At 38.9% G+C, this 24,010-nt stretch overlaps 1 protein-coding gene across 2 annotated transcripts in view; it reads left to right on the plus strand.

Moving 5' to 3' along the window:
- LOC150088237 (procathepsin L-like) overlaps positions 1 to 24,010 on the plus strand; it is a 171,509-nt gene that overhangs the window by 98,893 nt on the left and 48,606 nt on the right. The window lies entirely within an intron of this gene.

The following is a 24,010-nucleotide window of genomic DNA, read 5'->3' on the forward strand; positions in this document are numbered from 1 at the left end:
ATTGGTTCAGCCAACCAGAGAGTGACAGTGGCACAGATCGCTACCAACTTCAACGAGGAAGGTGCCAGAAGTGTCTCCACTAAGACCATCAGGTGCTCATTAGTCGCAATAGTTTATGGGAGCTGCTGACCCACCACAGTTTCATTGCTAACACCATGACACAGGACTCTATGCCTCAACTAGGTGCTAGAACATCGCCATTGGACCTTGGATGATTGGAGACAGGTCTCCTGGTCCGATGAGTCCCATTTCCAGTTATTTTGAGTGGATGGGAGGGTGTGTATCTGGCAGAAACTGCACCGAAACTATTCACCCATCATGCCAACAAGGAACTGTTCAGGCAGGTGGACGGTCGGTGATGGTTCGGGGTGTGTTCAACTGGCACACACTGGGGCCCCTGGTACATCTAGATGCATCCTTGCAGACCAGCTGCAACCCTTCATGGTCATTGTGCACCCATAGGGCAATGAACTCTTCCAGCAGGACAGTTCACCTTCTCACAGAGTCGTGGTGATTAGAACATGGTTTAAAGAGCATTCCGCTCATTTTACCACCATTGTTGCTGTTGTTGTTGTTATTATCTGGTTTTTGGGAGTTAGTTATTTGGTTTTTAGGAGCATTAGCAACTAAGGCCATATTGATCTGGGGATATGCAGTGGTCATTCCCTGACCTTTCCACATCCTCCGTATTTGGTGATCATGGGCTCGAACCCCGGCCTAATCAAGAAGCATGTGCTACGCACTGCTGCTCTTGCCCACCAGCTACAGAGGCGCCACTTACCACTATGGAATAGCCTCCCCATTCATCGGACATGAACTCTGTGGAGCCTCTTTAGGATGCTGTGGAAAGGTCTGTTCCAGCTTTGGATCCTCCACCCAGGAATGCGACAGAATTGTGGACAGCGGTGCAACAAGCATGGATGGAAATACCTGTGGAACACTTTCGTGAACTAGTGGGCTCAATGCCTCGCCATATGACTGACCTTATCCGGGCAAATGGTGGGCCTACCCGTGACTAGGTAGGTATCCCCTGATTTGTGTCCACTCAGTGTACAGTGGTGCAGAATGGTTTAAGTTGCTGGTGCATCTAAAACCCTACAACAGTTTTTATCACAAGCACAACTTCTATACACAAAAAAGTATCTGTTTATAGCAACACACTTGGGGGAAGGGGATTAGTTTAGTTTATACTCTACTCCAAGTCTTAAGCAGTACAGTTCACTCACAGATTTTTTATATGTGCACTCTTCTTCGTTCTTTTAAATTAGAAAGTATCATTATTGGTTTTGTGAAATGCACAATCAAGTTTATACTAAGGGAAAACCATATTTAAGTTAACAAGAAAGATATTTATGAAATGTAGGGGAATTGCAGAAATGTTATTGTTGTACTGTTGTATTTGTTTTTTTTTTTTTTTTGGCACAAGGACGGGCCTCTTGGACCATATTGTGCCTGTTCATAATTTACTTGTCACTATGATCACAGTTTATTATACAGATTTATGTGTTTCAAATAATTAAACAGTTCCTCGAAATTTGCTTCATTGTCAAGGATAAGTAACAAGGTTAACGGTTCCTGTAAGTTGGACAGAGAGCTGAAACTTGATTTTCTGATTGGTAAATGTTGAGGACATTCGATCAGAATGTGTTTTATTGTTAGCTGCGACTGACAAAAGAAACACTGAGGAGGGTTCTCTCCCACAAGCAAATAGTGAGTTGGATGCGAGTGACCGATGCGGAGCCTTGCCAGAATCACTTCTTGTCGCCTGCTTCACCTGAAACTAGATGTCCACAGTTGTGGCTCTCTTTTTATCTGCAGCAGTTTATTATTGATTTGAATTTTCCAAAGGTGAGACCATTGTTTTCTGCATGCTGTTTTAAACACCAATTTGTAATCGGCGTAGGGCATTTTTAGTTGATTGGAATCCAGAGTTGGGATGTTTGGCAGGGATCCAGCAGAATGTAACCTTCTGGTTGGCTGTTTGACAGTAAACTAATTTGGATTGGATTTCTTTAAGAAGGAAGGAAGAATAATTGGATTTCTTTTAGAGGGAGTAATACTCTTGATCTGATTATCAGTAGTGATTCTTCATGCATTAAGAATCTGCAGATAAAGGAACTGCTAGGTGGCAATGATCACGGTATGCTGAAGTGGGATTTACTCTTTCTTTTTTGTTAGTTGTTGGCGCGTCGGCTTCTGGGGCCATATTGCACCTCCCAAGGTTTTTGCATTTTGTACTCTGATCCAAGCCCGAGGCGGGGTTCGAACCCACGACCTTTGGGTTGCCGGGATTTACTGAAAGAGGTAACTACCATCAGGAGTAAAGTGAAGGGTTTTTGCTTTCGTAAAGGCGACTACGGTGGTCTGAGACAGTATTTAAATTCTCTACGGTGGGACCAACTGATGATGTTACCAACAGCAAATTCAAAATGGGAAGCATTCAAAGAATTTATCTTGGAAGCTACTAGGCTTTACATACCAACAAAGAAATATTGTTCAAGGTTTAGGCCTAAATGGATGTCAGATGAACTAATGAGACATATGGCAGAGAAGAAAAATGCATGGGATACATATAAATTAATGGGTGACATGGAAGCCTATGATAGATATAACTTGATTTGTAACCAAGTTACAAAGGAGATTAGGCAAGCAAAGGCAGATTATGAGAAATCTTTGGCAAAGGAAGCAAAGAAAAACGGAAAAACGTTCTTTACCTATATAAACTCCAGAAGGAAAGGGATGAATCAGATTGGTCCACTGGATATTGATGGTTCAACTGTTGATGATCCTGCTCAGGTGGCTAGCAAAGTAAATGAGTATTTTGCATCTACATTCACACATGAAGAGTTAATTCAGGGAGGGGAATGCCAGAGGTGAATTAAACTCTGGCAGTGAGCTAGATGATTTTGTAATAACTGAGAGGAAAATGGAAGAGAAATTGTTGAAGATAAACATAAAAAAGGCACCTGGGGTGGATGGGATCTATCCAGTTATATTAAAGGAGGCAGCAAAGGAAATAAGCAAACCCTTAGCCATAATTATGAGAACTTCTTTGGACTCAGGGGAGGTACCCATGGACTGGAGCTGCACAAATGTGACTCCAATTCACAAAGGAGGATCAAAGAGCGACATAAGTAATTATAGACCTGTTAGTTTAACTTCTGTTCCAGGAAAATTAATGGAGTGCACTGGTTATGTAAACCCCAAATACGAGAGGTATTAGAACCTATAGTACTTATTACCGTGCTTGGGTTGGAGGTTGAGAAGATGAAAGAAGATATTTGTGGACATTGGACTTGAACTTCTGTAGACTGTAATTTTCAGGAAATACATATGAAGGAAGGTTGTTCCAGAAAACGGCAGTTGAATGAATAAACAAAGAAGATGAAAAGTTGGTTCTGTGAGTTTGAAGTGGGATAGTAAATGGATGTTGGCTGGTGGCGGCACGTGTTCGGACTGTTTTGAAAGCGAGAGAGAGAGAGAGAGAGAGAGAGCGGGAATTATAGAAGTGAATTCAGAAGAACAGTGCCCATGGAAGTATCTGTAGAAGAGGCATGCAGCAGAAACAGTACGTCTATGAGACAGCGAGTGGAGAGACTCTGTTAGAGATGAATCATTAATTAACCTAACTGCCCTCTTCTGAATGGAATCAAGAAGCCTGAGAGAGGTTTTGGGGACACCCTTAATTTCTGTATAAATCTGATTTGTACAGAGTGAGAAGCTGTTTGGAAGAAAGGTAACGCCGAGAGCAAAAGAGAAAACCAAGTTTTTTAGATGCAGAGGAAGCAATATTTGTAATGTGCTTGTGCCAAGAGAGATTAGAACTCAGGGTAATCCCCAAAAGAGATATATCATTTTGCCTAGAAATCGGAGTGTCACTAAAGATGAGCATAGGAGCAGAAGAATCCTTTTTTGCGAGATATAAGACAAGACTGAGTTTTAGAAGGGTTGAAATCAACTAAGTTGTCTTTGCTCCACTGGAGAATTACCTGAAGATCGACATTTAAGGAATTGGTAGGAGATTTTCTAGAAGTTGAAGCTGATTGAGCAGGACAAGATTTCTCAAAATGGAAAGTGGAATGCAATGTGCTATCATCGGCAAAACTATGGAGAGGATTTTCAGTCAATGGAAGAAGGTCATTAATAAGAGGAAAAGAGTGGAGGAAAGAACTGAACCTTGGGGGACACCGGCATTAGTGGAGAAGTTAGAAGACAGAGAGCCATCTACCATCACCCTCAGTGAGCAATCAGAGAGAAAACTGGATAACCAATTACTAAAAACAGTTGGCAACCATAAGATGGAAGCTTGTTTAGACGGCCTTTATGCCAAACACGATCGAAAGCCTTTGAGATGTCAAGAGCCTGACGTAGCCCAGTGGTCAGGAGCGAGAGTGCATAGCACGCGTTCCTTGAGTGGACCGGGGTTCAAGCCCGTGTCTACTAAATACGATAAATATTTGTATTGATGATTTATTGTAAACTCTACTGACTTGGTTGTCGTGCTGGAGTATAAACAGAAAATTTATTTATTTACTTGTGGTTCACCAAACCTTTCCATTGAATTAGTCCATAAATGGGTAACATAAGAATATCACCAGTGGATCGACACTGATGGAATCCATACTAGCGATCGTTGATTAGACGAAAGGTTTGTAGGTAGTTTGAGTTGGTAGTTGATTGATTTCTCCATTACTTTAGAAAGAGTAGAAGTAATTGCAATGGGACGATAATGGGATGGGAGTGATTTGTCACCCTTTTTAGGAACTGCCTGGATATGAGCAAATTTCCAAGCAGAAGGAAAAACACTTTTGGAATAAGAATGTGAAAAAAGGCAGCAAAGAATAGGAGTAAGTTCAGTAGCACAGGTTTTGAGAACAAGTGGAGAAATACCATTGGACCTGGAGCTTTCTTAGTATCAAGATTTGTCAAAATCCTTTTGACGGAAGACCATAGGAGGCATTGAATGGAGCATGTTGGGAATGGTCGGAGGTGTTTTACCAAGATCATTAATACATGAGTTGGAATAAAAATGTGATGCTAGCAGGTCAGCGTTATCCTTGGCTGAAGTGACAACAGAACCATCTGGTTTGGACAGAGGTGGGAGCAGAGATGGGCAAAAGTTGTGGCCAATAGCTTTGGCAAGAGACCAGAATGCTCGGCGACCATTAGGGCAAGAAGCAAGTTTTCTACTCTTAGCCTGTTCAAACTCTAGTTTGGACTGATTAATAACTGCTTTACAATTGTTGCGAGCTTTGGTGTAGGCAGAAAATGAAACTGGAGAATTAGAAAGAAGCCAATTACGATATGCAATATTCTTCTCTTGAACAGTCTTAGCACATTTATTGGAAAACCAAGGTTTAGATAAAGGACGAGATTTTAAAGTGGAGTGTGGGATAAAGGATTCCATTCTTACAAGAATAATTTCACTGACACGATCTGAGCAAACGTTGACATCAGAAGTTTTGAAACAGTAATACTGACCAAGGAAAAGAAGAAAAGAAGTCTTGCAGGTATTCCCATTTTGAATTCTTGTAATGCCAAACAACACGAGGTTGGGAATAGCCATGAGATAAAGGTTCCATTGGAGAAGAGACAATCACCAAGTTGTGATCTGAAGTGCCTAAGGGAGCTCTCACTTCGACCGTGTGGTTAGAAGGGTTGTTTGTGAGAAAAAGATCAAGCGTGTTGGCTGTATGGTTAGGATTGTCCAGTATTCTTGTAGGTAAATGAACTATCTGTGCAAGTAATTGCAAAAGCCTCAGCATCTTGACCAGCTGGGTTGGTGTGACTAGAAAACGGAAGCCAGCTGGAGTTGTGAACATTAAAATCACCAAGGAAAATTACCTCACTGTTAGGAAAGTTGGACTGGAGAAAGTCAAGTTGCAAAAGAGGAAGTCAAAGAGCTCCAAGTGATTAGTGGAGTTGGGAGAACGGTAGAGACAACAGATGAATTTTACACAATGAGGTAGAGAGATTTTAAGCCAGAGAAGATCAAAGAGAGGAGATTCAAAATTGCCAAGTCTCTGACAGGGAATATCAGAATGGACATATGCACAAGTGCCTCCTTTGAGGTGAAAGAGATCATATAGCGAATAATTTGGACATCTGCGATGAGCAGTAGTTGAATCAACCGATAACTGAGATTCTGTCAGAAAAAGTACATAGGGTTTGGCAGACAAAGTGGAAATGGACATCGTTGAGATTAGAATTGAGACCACATATATTTGTGAAATGAATTAGGAAGTGCTTGGGAGGTTTAGATCTTTTTGCAGATAAGCTTGCTCTATTAGTTTGACAATTCATGGTGTATTCAATAGTAAGAAAAAGTGGGTGGGACATGCTGTATGGAGTAATGAAATTTTTGGATATGGCATGCCAACATGGTAAGAATATACCCAGATCCTTGACATAACGTGGCCTTGACAATGCTCCCCGCATACACACTACTCTGACTCCCTCCTGTCACTATCTGGCAGAGTACAGGTTGCAAGATTATATACTAGCTGATCCGGATGCCTCTTAGAGAGTTACCAATAGGTTTGGTCCGGTGTACCAACTAGCGGCTGGCCTGCGAACACCGTTTTAGAGCTGTACCCTCGAAATGTAAGGAATATTGGATCTCGTCACGATGTTCATCATAACCTCAAAAGTCATCAGTCATACTGCATGATGGAAGAGATAGGGAAGGGTTGATCGGAACTTAGCTCTAGAGACTAAACATGGGATCAACCACTTCATGCCTCCAATAAGCAAAGTGGTGGTATTGCACTCGTTGATGAAATTCATCTATCACTTAATACTGCTGGTAACATAGAGGGGGCGGCGTTCCTCCTTGTGGTGTGGTCGCCACTCCTCTACCCCTGCTTGTATTGGTTCACACCTGAGTGGTCACCCACCATGGACTTCTGCATGGAGGTTATACCCAGGATTACTAACAGTCCCACCATCGTGAAGGTGCAAGCAGAGGATTTAACTGTCACAGACTGTCTGGACTTAGCCGAAATTGGGTCCACTTGACTTGAGTGTCACCCGAATATCAGTTCCATCAGCGTTTTAGATTCCCAGGTAGCAAGTACAGCTTGTCTGGCATATCTGAGAGAATGTCTGTGACAACCTCAAGGACCAAAGGATCTAGACAAGACTTCAGTTATAGCTCGTACACAGCATGGTTTTGTTAAAGGAAAGTTTTGCTTGACCAATTTGATTGGATAATATGATGTGGACACAAAGGAACTGGATGCAGGGAATAACTTTGATATCATATATTTGGATATTAGAAAGGCTTTTGATACTGTTGCACATGTAAGACTGCTGAACAAATTGGATCAGTATGGCATTATAAGGGCACTATATTGGAAGCAAATTGCTGCTATGGATAAAGGGATGTGAGTGGGAGAAGACACAGTGGTAATCAATGGACACTGCTCATTGTGGACTAATGTTATTAGTGGAGTCCCTCAGGATTCAGTGTTGGGTCCATTGTTGTTTTCTGTATTTATAAATGATATTGATAATGGTATATCAAGCTTAATGTCCAAGTTTGCAGATGATACAAAGGTTTTCCAGGGTTTTTACGGACACTAATGACAGTACACTGCTGCAACAGGATCTAGAAAAGTTTGGCTGAGAGGTGGCAAATGGAGTTTAACATTGACAGAGAACGAAAAGGACCTGGGGGTAATTGTGCAGGCAGATATGAAGTTTTCTGAGCAGTGCAGATGGTCTGCAAGAGTAGCTCATGGTGTCTTGTCAATGATATACAGGAATTTTTCTAGCAGGGATAAGGAGGTGATTATCCCCTTGTATAGGGCAATGGTCAGGCCACACCTTGAGTACTGTATACAGGTCTGGAGGCATAATTTTAAGTAGGATGTAGAGCTGTTGGAACGAGTACAGCGAAGGGCAACAAGATTAATGAATGGAATAAAGGGGTACTCTTACGAAGAAAGGCTTAAGTTTTGCTAATTAGTGTCTGGAGACTAGGCATCTGCGAGGTGATCTGATTGAGGTGTGTATAAAGACTTGAATGGTTTGAGCATGCTCAGTGCTGATGGGATTCTTCCTCTTGCTTAGAATAATCACCTGAGGGCATAAATTCAAATTGAGGAAAGACAGATGTAGAATAGATGTGCAGAAGTTTGCTTTTAGCCGGCGGGTAGTTGGTTGTTGGAACAGACATTCATCCTTTGTTTTGGAAGTTGATAGCTTAAATAAATTTAAGGCTGAGCTGGACAGGTATTTGAATCGAATGGAGGGGTGAAATGGGAGCGTTTTTTTTTTTTTTTTTTTGGCTGATGCTGCATAAGCTTGCTTTGTTGCATCATATGCCCCTACTTATGCTAAGAATGGGATTAGAGGCAGAAAAGATAGATTGAATGGCAGTGATTGTACTTTGAGAGTCGGTATATATCAAAGATTGCTTGATGTGGGGGTTGTTTATGTAATCTAGAGCTAGTTTTATAGCAAATAATTCTACGGTATAGGTACTGCATTCAGTAGGAAGCAACACAGCTACTGAGACGGTGGAAGTAACTTCTGCAGACCTACGGCTGCACCTGTTTTGGATCCATCGGTATATATTTGTACTATCTCTGAATTTTCTAAGGAATGTACTTTATGTAGCTGCTGAAAGTTGATGTTTGCCAGGGAGGATTTTCCCCATCTTAAAATGAAATTGTTGCAGAGAGGTAAGAATTCAGTCCATGGAAGTTCTGGCATATAAAGACGGAATATATTATGAAAGTTGATGTCGCATAAGCTCTTGCAGTCGAAGCCCTGCTAATGAAACCCTTTTCATTAGGTTTATTGCGATATGGTATGGCATGTTGAGGTTCAAACAGGTACTGCCAGCTAGGGTGGGACGGAATACTTTTAATTTTTGCTGCATAATTACACAATAAGGATTTTCTTCTGAGATGCAAAGGGGGGGGGGTTCATTTGCCTCAATGAAAAGACAGTGGACCAGTGATGTTCTGAAGGCTCCTATAGCTGTCCTAAGGGCACTATGCTGTATGGTGTTCAGACGTAATAGCAAACTTTTTCTAGTGGAGTAATAGACAGGTGATTCATAATCTAAGCACGATCCTATTAAAGCTTTATAGAGATGGAGAGAGCTTCTGTCAGCACTCCAGGACATAGAAGAGACTTCTCTTAGGATGTTAAGCTTTTTAAGACATGTAGTTCGAAGGAAAGCAATATGGGAAGCAATATTGAGTGTATGATCTAAATATAACCCCAACAGACAAAAATTGTTAGTGACAGGAATCGGGCTGTTTTTTTTAAAATGTTTCTGGATCTGGGTGGAGTTCGCCTTTTTTTACAAAAATGAATTGCACTAGATTTCTTTTCTGATAGGGAATAGCCATTCCGCAATGCCCGTGATTATATTTTAGTGATGGAAATTTGAAGTTGTCTTTCAGTGGTGTTCATGGTTTGGGATTGACAAGAAATAATGAGGTCATCAGCAAACATGTACAATTCTACTGCATTCGGTACAGCCTGTGTTATGTTTGTAAGTCTTATTGCAAATAATGTCTGATTAAGAATGGACCCCTGTGGTACACCCTCCTCTTGTTCAAATGATTTGGATAAATTGTTCATGTATCTAACCTGAAATGTTCTCTGGCATAGGAAGTTTTTTCTAAAGTGGGGGTGGGGGTAAATGACCTCTCAAGCCAAAATGAAGATCTTGTACATCATATTGCCAGATGGTATCAAAAGCTTTCTCAATATCGAGATTGATCATAACCAGATGTTGTCCCCTTATGAAGACATTTTGGATGTTTGCTTCTGCTTTTATCATTACATCTAACGTGGAACGGTTCTTTCGAAACCTGTACTGATTGCTGTTTATCAAGTTGTTAGTTTCCAGGAATCACGTTAGCCACCTGTGAACCATTTTTTCCAGGACTTTGCCTAAACAGCTGGTCAGTGAAATCGGCCTGTAGTTATGCGCAAAGCTGCGATCCTTTCCTGGCTTTAGGAAGGCTAGTATAATTGAGTGACGCCAGGAGTTTGGATAAGTTTCTTCTAGAAATATTCAATTGTAATATTTTAACAATGTTCTTTTTGTTCTGTTGTTTAGTTGGCTTATCATGACGTAGTAGATCCCATCTGGACCAGCAGCACTACTGGATATTTTATTGAGCGCCCCTAAAAGTTTTGTTTGTTATTTGGTTTTTAGGAGCATTAACAACTAAGGCCATATTGCTCCGGGAATATGCGGTGGTCATTCCCTGACCTTTCTGCATCCTCCATATTTGGTGGTGACGGGCTCGAACCGTGGTCTAATCAAGAAGCATATGCTACGCACTGCTGCTCCTTCCCACCTGGCTACGGAGGTGCCAAAAGTTCTGTTAATGTGAATGGCTGGTTGTATGGGTGTGAAACTCTAGTAGAGAAATTGATCTTGTGCTGCTCTGAAGATTCTTTAATTTGATGAAAGATTGGGTTGTAGGTGGATACGCCTGATGTACTGGCAAATGATTCTGCTAAGGCATTTGCAATTTCTGCCAGAGAGGATAACTCCTTTCCTTTCCAGTTTAATATTGAAGCCAGGGACTGCACATATTTGCCATTAAGTGTTTGTATTTTCTTCCAGATGAGTCTGATACCTGTGTCCTTGTTTAAACTAGAGGAAAAGCTAATCCATGCAGATTTTTTTTGCTTTCCTTCTTATTTGGCAGAACTTGGCTTTCATTCTTTTAAAACTAATTAGGTTACTGGTTGTGGGGAATTTTCGAAACAAATTCGAAGCCCTATTTTTTTCATGTTTAGCTTATGTACAATCTGGATTCCACCAGTAATTACTGTGTTTGCATTTTGCAGGCAAGGATTTTGGTATTGTAGAGTTGGCAGCTTGTAATATTTGATTAGTTATATGTTGTATAACTAATCAAATGTGTGTGGCATAATCTATGGGCTGAAGTTGGATTATTTCATCATCTAACTGAACATTTGAAGCATATTCATTTCAGTGTGCCCTACAAAATTTCGAATTGGAGCGACCTGGCAAAGGGGAGTTTAACTGTGTTTGCGGCTTGCAGAGAATCGGTAGATGATCATTATTTAGTGGATTTTCAAGAACAGACCATTCCGTATTGGTACAAATGGAGGGAGAGCAGATTGAAAGGTCTATTGCACTCATGGATCCTGTAGAAAATTGAATATAGGTAGGCTCACCAGTGTTCAAAAGGGTAAGTGACAAGCAGCAAGAAGAGTTTCTATTAGTTTACCTCTTTTGTCGATTGTTGGAGATCCCCACAGCGAATGATGAGCATTGAAGTCTCCGAGCAAATAGAAAGGAGGTGGTAACTGATCTATTAGATTTTCTGAGGAGAATGAGGAATTTGGAGGAATATATATAGATACTATTGTAATAGTCATGCCAATTTCTGCACGCACTGCTACTACCTCAAAAGGAGTCTGAAGAGCAACATGTTTGGATGGAATATTATTTCTAACAAGAACCGCCACGCCTCCACGGGCCGGCGAGTTGATACTCCTATCTCTTCTGAACATGGTATAATTTTTAATGATAGGACACATTTGTGGATTTAAATAGGTTTCTTGTAGGGATATACCTGCTGGTTCATAGCGAAACGAGATCATGCAAGTTGTCTTTTGCATTATGAAATTCTCTACAATTCCACTGAAGGATTCTTTCCATTATGCGTTCTTGTTAGTTTTTGTTTCTGCCTGCTTTTTGGTTGTAGCTTGTTTATTCCTCTCTATTTTTACTTTGTCTTTCTTAGGAAAGAAAGGACATGTTGTTGTGCCCATATCATCAGTTGCATGAAGTTCTAAAATTCCATCATCTGAATTATTCTGCTGATCAATATCCATTTCCATTGAAATCCTGTTTGCACCATTGGGGTTTCTGTAGCTTTTGGTTTCACTGTTGAAGGCGCATTGGCTGGAATGGAAATTGGAGTATTGCTGGCTTGTTCAGTTGTTTGTCATGAAGGACATTGTTTGGGAGAAGTGAGCATGGATCGTGCCCAATTGGCGATGTGTTAGGAGGAACTGTAACATCTGTTTGGATACTTACTGACTAGGCCTGGTTAGTAGCTGTGCCATATGTACGCTTTGGCTCCATTTTGATTACAGTAAACCCCCGCTATTCGCAGTGGTTACGTTCCTGAGAAATGCCGTGAATACTGAGTTATGGCTCCCATAGTAATAAAGGGGTAATAAAGTATGAAATATATAAGAAAAACTAGTCTAAAATTTTGTCTATGTATGTACCTTGATAATATGACTATGTACATAGACAGTATATAGTGAAATGCAAGCATATGGCTTGCATTTCACTATATACAATTTGACATTTTAATGTTAAATTATATACAATGTTATATAGTGAATATAACATTGTATATAACACTAGAAACAATTTAATATTAAATGTAATATTTATTAGAAATTTCAAACAAATCTTTCAAACCAGGGCCTTTGCTAGCTAAAAAACTTATCCTGCCAGTGCTATCACGAGTTTCGCTAAAGTGTTGATAAAGGAGTTTTGCCTTTTCACGAATGATGAGTGAACTTAAGGGAATTTTATTTTGAGTTCAGTCTTCTATCCACAGATTTAAAGCCTTTTCCATTTTTTCTAATTTAACATGAACGCTAGATTTATCACTTTTGTAAGCATATCAATTTATAAATTGATAAATTTATTCAATTTATAAGCATATAAATTAAAAGCAAATGACGAAACCTTCCATGACAAGCGTATAACACATACTGAACAAGGATTAGCGTGAAACATCCACGCCCGCGATTTTGTCACTCCTCTCCCCCCCACCCACTGAGCTCCGTTTTGACCGGGAAAGATAATTTTAGCCACGCCCATGTTTTTTTGTGGTGGAAAATGTTCACGGCGCTTTAAAATTTACATTTTTTTTAGGTTTCATTTTATATTAAATCAGCAACCGCAAATAATGGGGGTTTACTCTATTTCTCTTCTCACCTCTGAATAAGTGACTTTGTTCTCCACTTTATATTTCTGTATTTTTTTTCCTTGCTTCTATAGTTCGCATATTTTGGAGAAAGCTGGGTGATTACCTTTACAATTTGGGCAATGAGGAGTGGTAGCATTGCAATCGGATTGGTTATGCACCTTTGATCCTTAATTAGGACATATTGCCTCACCTCTACATGTAGTCTGGGAGTGTCCATATTTTTGGCAATTATAGCACCCGATTGGGTTTCAGATGTAAGGTCGGACACCGCAATGGAGATAGTCTGCTTTGACAGATGTTGGTAAGATGGGAGAGCTAAAAGTAAGGATTATGCTCCTTGTTGGAACAAGAATGCCGTCTTTTCAAGTCACGATTCTCCTATCTTGGATGACTCTTTGTTCTCGTAGCTCTTTGACTATTTCCTCCTCTGATACAGTTACTAAGTCCCATTCTGCAATTACTCCCTTAGAGGAATTTAAGGTGGCATGGGGAGTGACTTTTATTGGGCGTCTGCCAAAAGTAGTCAGATTTAATAACTTTGCAGAATGCTGGGATTTCAGGTCTCTACCAGAAGATCCTCAGACTGGAGTTGCCTTACTGATTTTGGTGAACCTGCAACAAGGAATGGGGACAGTTTACTCAGAGGCTGGTCTGATGTAGAGTGCAGTATGAGGAATGCTGGTATCTCCTCTTGAGGATTTGTTTTCAACCTCTTGGGTTGAGAAAAGTCATCATCAGTGTGATTTGTTGCTAGTTTTGGGCTCGAGGGCTCTAAAGGTGGAAACGTATTGTTATCCATCTATGCTGGCCAATACAGTGTCTTGTGAATTCTCATTCACAAAACAATCTATGGTAAGATGTAAGGGATACTTTCATTAAACTGACTTAGGGCACACCAAATTGGACAATGTCAGCATTCATGGTTTCATAGACTGAAACTAGTAAACCTAGTCCACACCATGAAAAACTATTCTCTTCTATCATACAGTATGGATCATCGTGATGAGATCCATTGCTTAAATTTTAGGGTTACAGCTTTAAAAGAGTTTTCAGTGGTCCACCAGATTGAATATATTTGGGATATTCCTCTTCAGTTGATGCTGTAGTTAGCCAAGCTAAGGCAGAGGGGGGTAGGATTCCCTCATACTAATTTGGGTTTTCTTCTTCACAACATGCAAATCAATCTGTGAACACACACTTCTGTTAAATGGATGTCAGATGAACTAATGAGACTTATGGCAGAGAAGAAAAATGCATGGGATGCATATAAATTATTAGGCGACACAAGATGCCTAGGGTAGATATAAGCTAATCTGTAATCAAGTCACAAAGGAGGTTAGGTAAACGAAGGCAGATTACGAGAAATCTTTGGCAATGGATGCTAACAAAAACAGCAAGGACTTCATTACTTGTATAAACTCCAGAAAGAAGGGGACTAATAACAGTTTATTTGTGTTGGACCCACAGTTGATATTGATGTGATATTGATCACATCAATATCAGTGATATTGATGAAGCTATTTCAGGCTTAATATCCAAGTTGACAGATGATACAAAAGTTGGCAGAGTTGTTAATGACAGTAATGTAAGTGTGCTACTGCAGCAGGATCTAGAAAAGTTGGACAGATAGGCTGAGAAGTGGCAACTGAAGTATAACATTGACAAATGCAAAGTATTGCATAATGTAGCAGTAACCCCCCCCCCCAGAGAAGCATACCAACTGTGTGGTACTACACTCAGGGTGGTAGAGAATGAAAAAGACCGGGCTAATTATGCAGTCAGATATGAAGTTTTCTGAGCAGTGCAGACAGGCTGACAGAGCAGATGATGGGGTTTTGCTTATCATATACAGGAATTTTGCTAGTAGAACAAAGGAGGTGATTATTCCTTTGTATAAGGCAATGGTCATGCATGCCTTAAATACTATGTACAGGTCTGGGGGCCTCATTTTAGAAAATGAGGAGTTGCTAGAACGAATACAGAGAAGGATAACAAGATTGGTGAGGGGAACAAAGGGGCCCTCTTACCAAGAAAGACCTAAGTTCTGCAAATTGCAGCATATGGAGACTAGGCACCTGCAAGGTGATTGAGATGTATAAAGCCTTGAATGGATTGAGCATTCTCAATTCTGATGGGACGCTTCCTCTTGCTCAGATTACGAACCTGAGGGGGCATAAATTCAAATAGAGGAAAGACAGTTGTAGAATAGATGTGCGAAAATTTGCCTTTAGCCAGCAGATAGGTTTTTTTTTTTTTTTTTATGAAACCCTAAACACAAAAGGTATTAGAATAGTACTTAGTACTGTGCATGGGTTGGAGTTTGAGAAGATGAAAGAAGATATTTGTTGAAATTAGACTTGAATTTCTGTAGACTGTACTTTTCAGGAAATATGTATGAAGGAAGGTTGTTCCAGAAAACGGCAGTTGAATGAATAAAGGAGGAAGATGAAAAATCGGTTCTGTGAGTTTGAAGGTGGACAGTAAATGGATGCTGACGGCACATGTTGGGACTGTTTTGAAAGAGAGAGAGTGGGAATTATAGAAGTTAAATCAGAAGAACAGTGCCCATGGAAGTATCTGTAGAAAAGGCCTGCAGCAGAAACAGTACGTCTAAGAGGCAGAGTGGAGAAACTCAGCGATGAGTCATTAATTAACCTAACTGCCCTCTTCTGAATGGGATCTAGGAGCCTGAGAGAGGGTTTTGGGAGCACCGCCCCAGATGTGGGAACAATATTCCATGGTAGGGCGGATTTGCGATTTGTGCAGAGTTGAACAGCTGTTTGAAAGAAAAGTAATGCCGAGAGCAAAACAGAAAACCAAGTTTTTTGGATGCAGAGGAAACAATATTTGTAATGTTTATCTGTGCATTGCTGTTTTAATGCTTTTATCTAGTTTTATATCAATTTTAATGCTTTATTTTTGTATATTTCATATTGTATTTTATTTTAATAAAGTCTGAATTAACCAGTTGTTGGCAAATTATAGTGAAGTCAGTGCCATCCTTCAGGAATCAGGAAACCGGGTGGCCAGGGGCAATAATAGGGGAAATAATTGGAGAACTGTGTCAAGATTTGTATTACACATACTAAATAACAATATTTATTTCTGATAGGGTGAAACAAACTTTATAATACGTATCAACTAAATTTTGCAGTAAATGAATATATTTACATAGAAAAGCCTATCCTTTTGCATGTGAATGGTATGTGCTTCATGTTGGTTGGTTTTGATTTTATTGGCGCATTAGCAACTAAGGCTATAATGCACAATGGGCTTCATGTAAATGAGTACTTTGTATAAACTGACTTTGTATTAATGAGAGTTATATATCCCACAAGTCATGGTTCAGAGATAATAAAGGAACAAAGAAAATGAAAACTGACTGTGCTAACTTAGAAAACAACAAAATCTGAATACAATGGGGGGGGGGTTCCCACCATTCATTAACAAGTTTTCTAAATTTTCATCTGGTGTGCTGTCGATATCAATGAAGGAACAGTGGACATCATTAGGCCAAAAAGATAGGACACCACACATTTATAAAGGTTACTTGTATTTATAATTCCTTGAAAATAAGATCAGTGCATTTACAGTTGCTTGCCTTCAGTGTGATCTCTTTTTTACAAACAATAGATGCATTCATTGCTTTTCAACCTTACAAACACTCTGAACAATGATTCCAACACCAAAATTATTGTGTAGTTAACTTGCAAGGTTCAAGCAGTGTGTTGTATTTACATCTAGGAATCAGCAGTTAATTGAATAGGGAAATTAATTAAAATAATTCTCTCTTTTTAGCTCTTTCTTTTTGATGCTTTTATCAACATAAATATCATAATTTCAGTAAAACGTCCAACCATCTTGAGTATTATAGTTGTGTTTGTCCCATTTAACAGATATTACTGTGTGTGACTTGTTTCGACTTCATGGAAATGGTCATTCAAAGTAACTAAGTTTACCTTCCTTATCTTATTTGTATCAAAACTTATGCATAAATTCTACTATTTGTGAAAACATATTAAATTCACTTTTCCTAAGTAATAGACTAGTTTAAAAATTAAGAGCTTTACTGCACTGATTTTTATATCTCTAAAAACTATAACTTCTGCACTAGTGACAACATGCAGTGTCAAGTCTGTAACAATAATATGCAAAGTGGTATGTGTTATAGACGTTGTACCAATGTGGTTCTGATTATTGGAGGTTGGAAAATTATTAGCCAGTGAAAATTAGTCATAATTAAATGCACATGAAAACTAATATAAGATGAGTACATAAAAATAAAGTCTTCATGCCAAGCACTTTTTTATTAGTCAGATAAACAATTCCTGAAAAACTTCCATAAATGAAAACATAATTAAAAACTACGCAAGTAGATTAATCCTTCTACAGATAGAACAGTATGGCATTAAAGGCAAGTTATTGCTCTGGAGAAAGATGGTTCAGTGGGAGAAGAGTAGTTATTAATGGGTACTGCTCTTCATGGGCTAATGTTGTTAGTGGAGTTTTACAGTGTTCACTGCTGGGTCCATTGTTGTAGTAGTAGTGGCACATGATGCAAGAAAGCAAGTGTAGGAGCTTATGCAGCATCAGCCAAAAAAAAAAAAAAATCACACCATTCCCTCCAAATGCCTGTCCAGTTCCTCCTTAAATTTATTTAACCTATCAACTTCCACAACGACAGATGGAAGTTTGTTCCAGCAATTAACCACCCGCTGGCTAAAGGCAAATTTCCGCACATCTATTCTACATCTGTCCTTTCTTAATTTGAACTTATGTCGCCGTAGGTTGTTGTTGTGTTTATTGATTATATGAAGGTTGATAGAGTAATTAATGACAGTAAACAGGCTATGCTGCTGCAGCAAGCCCTAGATAAATTAGGCAGATGGGCTGAGAAGTGTCAGTTGAAGTTTGCAAATGCAAGGTACTTCATATGGATAGCAGTAATCCCAGATTAACATAACTGTGTGGTACCACACTCAGGGTAGTGGAGAATGAAAAAAGACCTGGGGTAATTTTGCAGTTAGATATGAAGTTCACCGAGCAGTGTAGACAAGTTCAAGGATTGCCTTATAGAGCCCATGGGGTTTTGTCAGTGATATACAGGAATTTTGTCAGCAGGGATAAGGAGGTAATTATCTCATTGTATATGGCAGTGGCTAAGCCACACCTTAAGTACTGCATACAGATCTGGAAGCTTCATTTTAGGAAGGGTGTGGATCTGGTGGAATGGGTGCAAAAAAGAGCAAAAAGATTAGTGAGGGAGAACAAAAGGGTGCTCTTACCTGGATAGGTTTGAATTCTGCAAATTGCAGTGCCTGGAGACTAGGCACCTGCAAGTAGATTTGACTGTGGTGTTTAAGGCTTTCAATTGGATCAGGTAAGCTCAATGCTAATAAAATCCTTCCTCTTGCTTAGGACTATACACAAGGGAACATAAATTTACATTGAGGATTGATGTGTGTGTGTGTGGAAATTTCCCTTCAGCCAGTGAGTAGTTCAGTAGTTTAATATTATATAATGTATCCCACTTCTCTTTATCTTTCTTTTCTCTTTGTAAAATAATAAGAGGAGTTTACTTCAATATATTGAGGTATACTCCTTATTATTTTACAAATATTATTATCAACGTAGAACGTATTGAGTATTACAGCTCTGATTCATACTATCTTTCTTTTCTCTTTACCTCCTTAGTTCGCATTTTAAGATGGTTTCGTCGCTAACACAACTCGCCCTATTTAATTTATCCTCTTTTTACACTAAACCTTTCAGCAAGTCAGCACTGTGTTGCCTCTAGTTCAGCTAGAAAACGTGTTGCGCTGTATCCCACTCCTGAGGATACTGTGTTAATTACTAAACAGGAGAATCATACGTTTAGCCCTAACCACTTTGATTCTGTACCCATACATACTACACATATTCTAAACCAAACTCTGTCTTTTAGAAAATGTTCAGACAAACGATGTCTTACTTGTCTCTTACCAATTCCATCTCCACTCAGTTTTGTAAAACGAATAATGTCATATATTTACTTACTTGTAATATTAAATATGTTGGCCAAACTTCAAATTCTCTTAATATTACAATCAACAGACACAGATCCAAAAGCAAAAATCTTACATTTGGTAATAATTGCGATACTGATATTGAACTCTTCCACGTCCACCATCATGGTTTTAACAACGTCAAAATCATCGCTATCATTAATGATAATGTCCTTCGGGATTACTGTGAAAATTTATTCATGTGTGCTTATAAGTCGTTGTATTCATATGGTTTAAACAATAAATTTTTTAACAAAATTTTATTTAGTAGTGGTTGTTTAAACACCAGCCACTGCATTTACAATCTATTCCATCTTAGTCATTTTCTCAACAATAAATGCAGACACAAACGTGGGAATAAGTCAAACTGACATTTCAGGCATATTTGGCATAATTTCAATGATATTATTTGCTCATGGGATAATACCATTCTTGATGTACATAAAATTTCTCTTTTTCTTTTTAACATCAAAAACTCTATACTAAAAGCCCTAACTTTATATATTAATAATATTAAATTCAAAAATGTCCAACTTAAACACATCATTTTAGATATCTCTCTTTTTAGACTAGGCTCCATTACTACATATAGTAATGAATACAGTATTATTAAATTTACACACAAATGGTTTGACAAAATTCCTTGGCATCATTTGCTAAATAATCGTAATAATCTCCTCCCATTTGATAAAAATTAAAATTAACACAAATACTTTAAAAATAGTTACAGAACTAATATATCTTGGAGTGGTCTTTGATTCTACATTAACTTTTTATCCCCATTTGACCTATTTGGCAAAGAAAGTGAGAAATTATGCAGGTATGATTGCCAGGATCAGTCGATCAGACTGGGGGCTCAAAAGAAAGATCCTGGCAGTCATATACCATGCAGTGTTCCTACCTGTTATTACCTATGGAGCTGGTGCATGGTTCACCTGCTCAGCCATAGTAAGAAACAGGAATAAATTAGAATCGATACAAAGGTCAGTACTTCTCACCATTACCAGAGCATGTCACACAGTGAGCACACCTGCACTACAGTTGCTGGCTCGAGCTCTCCCGCTTTACCTGGAAGTAGACAAAAGTGGCTTGTATTATAGACTTAAAAAGGGCATACCCACAGATTTTTTGGGGATAGCTCTTGACTGCCAACACCATCATCAAGGCTGGAAGAAAAAGTATATCCACAAAGCTCTTTGAGCTATGGCAAAAAAATGGGAGCAGGAAACCAGAGGTCTAGTTACCAAAAGATTTCTGCCATGGGTGGCAATGGTCAGCCCAAAGCTGCCTAAGTGGTATGCCCCTGGTCTTTTTACCATGACCTGTCACATTCATATTAACAGGTCATGGCTACCTAAAGGCAAAACTAACCTCCTTAGGGCAGACTGATGAACCAAATTGCACCTGTGGCAAGAGTGAAGACTGGGCACACATACTATGACATCCCCAGAACACAGATTGGCCCCCTTTCCAAGGGGAGAAGAAAATCTATTCCTTATAGAAGGAAAATTATAAAGCCTTTACAACCTTCACACAGAAAGTATTTGAAATGCACAGAACTATCCAAAGAATGGCAATTCAGCCCCCCAGCAATTAAATAATAATCAATAGTTAAAATCGTCCACATCTCCCACCACGCCCAGACAATGACCCAATAGCTGTCAGGACAGCAGTATTCTGTGCCCTGACATGACAAAACCGGATTGAACTGGGTACCCCCAAGACTACCCTGTCATAAGTAGGAGGGCCCACATCAAATAAGTAATAGTAATCGTGGCATGTGATGCAAGAAAGCAAGCATATGAGCTTATGTAGCATCAGCCAAAAAAAAAAAACAACATTCACACAACCATTCCCTCTAAATGTTTGTTCAGTTCCTCCTTAAATTTATTTAACATATCAACTTCCACAATGACAGTTGGAAGTTTGTTCCAGCAATTAACCACCTGCTGGCAAAAGGCAAATTTCCGGACATCTATTCTACAGCTGTCTTTCCTCAATTTGAATTTATGCCCCCTTAGGTTCGTAATCTAAACAAGTGGAAGAATCCAATCAGAATTCAGCATGCACAACCCATTCAAGGCCTTATACACCTCAATCAGATCACCTTGCAGGTGCCTAGTCTCCAGCTGCTGCAATTTGCAGAACTTAAGCCTCTCTTGGTAAGAGGATCCTTTCATTCCCCTCACCAATCTTGTTGCCCTTCTCTGTACATGCTTAAGCAAATCTGCATCCTTCCTAAAATGAGGCTTCCAGACCTGTATGCAGTACTCAAGGCATGGCCTGACCATTGCCTTATACAGAGAGACAATCACCTCCTTTTCCTTGCAAGCAAAATTGTTGTATATCATTGACAAAATCTCATGACCTGCTCTGGCAGCCTGTCTGCATTGCTGAGAAAACATCATATCTGACTGCACAATTACTCCCAGGTCTTTTACATTTTTTACCACCCTAAGTGTAGTACCACACAGTTGATACATTCCTCTGGGGTTACTTTGGATTTGTCAATGTTAAACTTCAATTGCCACTTATCGGCCCATCTTCCCAAATTTTCTAAATCCTGTTGCAGTAGCTTACTGTCACTAACAATCCTGCTAACCTTTGTATCATCTGCAAACTTCGACACTAAGCCTGATATACCTTCATCAATATCATTGATTAATATACAAAACAACAGTGGACCCAACACCAAACCCTGTGGGACTTCACTAATAACATTAGTCTACGAAGAGCAGCACCCATTGATTACCACCCTCTGTCTTCTCCCACTCAACGATCCTTTTATCCATTGTAGCAGCTTACCATTAATACCATTCTGCTCTAATTTGTACAGTAGTCTTCCATGCGTAACAGTGTCAAAAGCTTTCCTGAAATCCAAGTATATGATATTAAAATTATTTTTGTATCCAATTCCTTTGTAACCACATCATAGTATCTTTTCAAATTTGTCAGACAAGACTTTCCCTTAACAAACCCATGCTGTGTCTGAATTATTGCTGCAGTCTTGTCTAGATGATCCTGCAATGCATTTTTAACCAGTGACTCCATTATTTTATCTAGAACAGAAGTTAAACTAAGTGTCACCCTTCGATCCTCCTTTGTGAATTGGGGATACATTTGCAGATCTCCATGGGTACCTCCCACGAGTCCAAGAATGCTCTCATAATTATGACTAAGGGCTTGCTTACTTCCTTTGCCGCCTCCTTTAATATAACTGTATAGATCCCATCCACCTCAGGTTCCTTTCTTATGTTTAACTTCAACAATTTCTCCTCCACTTTGCTCTCAGTTATTACAAAATCATTAAGCACCCTGCTACAATTGATAACCTTCTGGCATTTTCAATCCTTAATAACTCCTCATGTATGAATGTAGATGCAAAATACTCATTCAGTTTGTTTGCTATCTGAGCAGGATCATGAACAGTTGAACCATCAATATCAAGTGGACCAATCTGATTCTTCCCCTTCCTTTTAGAGTTTGTATAAGTAAAGAAATACTAGCTGTTTTATATAAGTAATCATATGGGGACTGAGATGTACAGGCAGCCAGGGAAGCAGATTAGCTGAAAAATATCAGTAAGCTGATAGCAAGGGGATGCAATATAGAATGCAAGAAGAATGAATAGGCTGGTCACTGAGTGAAAGAGCGAATTAGGAATTATGGCAAAAAAGGAATAAATGTCAGATTTGGTGAAAGAAAGAAAGATGGACCCCACCACGAGGGAAAGAGAGTGAATGAGTGTTATGGTGAATGGGAATGAGTGGAAGAGCAATTGTAATTGGCTGAAAGAATACAAAGTTAATAATAACTTACACTACTTTATATATACTAACAAACATTTACTAACAACACAAACACTATCACTGCATTTTCCCCTGGCCTGCAAAAAACGTGCGACTAGGCCTGCACCACAACTGAAGAATAATAATAAGTTTAGGTGCCCAGAGATTGCAGTGCAGAAAGCAAGAAGAATGAATGAGAGTGTAAGTGTGTGAGAAAAAGAAAATACAAACTATAAATGTTACAGTTAAGATCACACTAACCCTAGTTTTAATCTTTTATATTCTTTCTTATTTAGCTTAATTATTAAGCATTAGTATTCAAATTACATTACACACCATTGCATCCCCCCCTGTTGTGGGAGAAAGAGATGAGTGAGTGGGGAAAAAAAAAATATATAAAAAATATATTCACTTTTTTAAAAACCGATAAAAACACTAGTCAGGGCAGATTAATGTCATCAGAGATGATTAAACATTACATTTACCTTAGAAAATACAAAAATTTATGCAAAACTTAAAATGGCGGTGAATAACCGTAACCCACAGAGGACCATATTAGTCTCAATATATATAGCGAAGTCAAACAAAATTCAATAATTCCATATTTACAAAATCTAAAATACCGAAAAATACCAAGATTTTAACAGCTATTATTGAATTAGGCTTGATGTGCCTTTTGATATAGGCCTAATTCAATAATAACTGTTAAAATTTGGTATTTTTCTGTATTTCGGTATTTTAGATTTTGTAAATATGGAATTATTGAATTTTGTTTGACTTCGCTATATATAGAGACTAATAGGGTCCTTTGTAGGTTACGGTTATTCAACTCCATTTTAAGCTATATCTATTGAATTTAATAAATTTTTGTATATATACACTGGTGTTCAAAGAAAGTGCACCGAATAATGCATGTATATGCAAATATTTCTTACAGATTGCATTAGATTAAGATTGACACGTGTAGGTGATATAATATTGCATCAGCTGCTACTTTCAGCTATATAAGCACGCTCTGCAAGAGTTGCAGTCATTCCTTGCTTGTGTCAGGATGGAGAGTTACGTGCAGTTGACACCACGAAGAAAGAGTGCTATTGTTGCTTTACATGAGGAAGGATGTTCTTCCCGTCATATAGCAATATAGTGTCTTGTAATCAGTCGACAGTGAGTAGATTTCTTTCCAAACTCAAGAATACTGGTTCTGATGATAGGGAAA

This window comes from Mastigoproctus giganteus, chromosome 3 (assembly GCF_048544385.1).
Source record: "Mastigoproctus giganteus isolate SK-2022 chromosome 3, ASM4854438v1, whole genome shotgun sequence".
Lineage (NCBI taxonomy): Eukaryota > Metazoa > Arthropoda > Arachnida > Uropygi > Thelyphonidae > Mastigoproctus > Mastigoproctus giganteus.